Raw genomic sequence first — 2,119 nt, 5'->3', positions numbered from 1 at the left:
TACAGCTACTACAGCTACTACACCTACTACACCCACTACACCTACTACAGCTACTACACCCACTACAGCTACTACAGCTACTACAGCTACTACAGATACTACACCTATTACAGCTACTACACCCACTACAGCTACTACAGCTACTACACCTACTACAGCTACTACACCTACTACAGCTACTACAGCTACTACACCTACTACACCTACTACAACTACTACACCCACTACAGCTACTACAGCTACTACTGCTACGACAGCTACTACACCTACTACAGATACTACACCTACTACAGCTACTACACCCACTACAGCTACTACAGCTACTACAGGTACTACAGGTACTACAGCTACTACACCTACTACACCTACTACAGCTACTACAGCTACTACACCTACTTCAGCTACTACAGCTACTAAACCCACTACAGCTACTACAGCTACTACAGATACTACAGCTACTACAGCTACTACAGCTACTACAGCTACAACACCCACTACAGCTACTACAGCTACTACAGAAACTACACCTACTACAGCTACTACAGCTACTACAGCTACTACACCTACTACACCTACTACAGCTACTACAGCTACTACACCTACTACAGCTACTACACCCACTACAGCAACTACAGCTACCACAGCTACTACAGATACTACACCTACTACACTTACTACAGCTACTACAGATACTACACCTACTACACCTACTACAGCTACTACAGCTACTACACCTACTACAGCTATTACACCCACTACAGCTACTACACCTACTACAGCTACTACAGCTACTACAGCTACTACAGATACTACACCTACTGCAGCTACTACAGCTACTACAGATACTACACCTACTACAGCTACTACAGCTACTACACCTACTACAACTACTACACCCACTACAGCTACTACACCTACTACAGCTACTACAGATACTACAGCTACTACAGCTACTACAGATACTACACTTACTACAGCTACTACAGTTACTACAGCTACTACACCTACTACAGCTACTACACCCACTACAGCTACTACACCTACTACAGCTACTACACCCACTACAGCAGCTACAGCTACAACAGCTACTACAGCTACTACAGCTACTGCAGTTACTACACCTACTACACCTACTACACCTACTTCAGGCACTACATGTGCCTATACATGTACCGTACCGTTCAGCTAGTACAGGTACTAGCAAGGCATTGTGGGCTTGTCGTGTATATGGCATTCAGCCATGAAGTACGCGCCCGATTGGTGGCCGATTGGGAGCTGTATTTCGGCGCATTTTTCAAATTTCTTACCATATCAGGACGTGTTGCTACAGTAGTTGAGATTTATCAGTTTGTATTAAATTCCTGATACACAAAAAATAGTGTTTCGGCTACTTAATCAATAGATAAAAGAGCAACATGTTTTGATGCAAGCAAGCGTCAAGGGAATCAACCGTCAACAACGTACAACACAAGTGGTTTGCGACTTTTGGTCATTGCCTTTTTTTGTATTGAGTGGCTTCTAGAAGAGCCGTTTTGTGTCGGTGAGGTCTTTTCCATGGATTGATGGTGGCCCCTCAAGCTTGACATTTGATTTCGTACGTTTAAAGATGCGCGAAGCGGGAAATTTCTTTTTCTGGACATTAAACAGCCCTAGTCGAAATCTTCTGCATCATCATCTGCTTTCTGGTTGAATGAATCCCCGTTGTCATCATCTTTATCGTCGCCATCGTCATTGTCATCATCTCCGGCAAGGTATCTGGAAATAATTTTTTTGTAAGGTTCTGGTTATGTTAAATGTTTGTATCGACGTTTGTGACAATAATCACGCGTGGCTTAATTGCTTGCTGAAATTTCATGAGCTTACTTGAAGTTGTACAAGTTATTCACTTATTGTTTTCTTTTTTACATGCTAAAAAACTCAAATGGTTCATGAATAGTAAGCGTTATATAAAATTTATGTAGTAATTTTATATTTTCATTGTTACAACGATCAGTCTCAAGATCAGATAGTAAGGAAACACTGTTCAATAACACATTTCTTTTTACCTCTTAATGACTGAGCCAGTTCTTTCATCCTTTGTACCAACAAAGGGTAACATGAGGGGCAGTTTACTTCCTCA

This window comes from Porites lutea, chromosome 1, assembly GCF_958299795.1.
Source record: "Porites lutea chromosome 1, jaPorLute2.1, whole genome shotgun sequence".
NCBI classification, from domain to species: Eukaryota; Metazoa; Cnidaria; class Anthozoa; order Scleractinia; family Poritidae; genus Porites; species Porites lutea.
Note: the sequence above shows the minus strand (reverse complement) of the source record.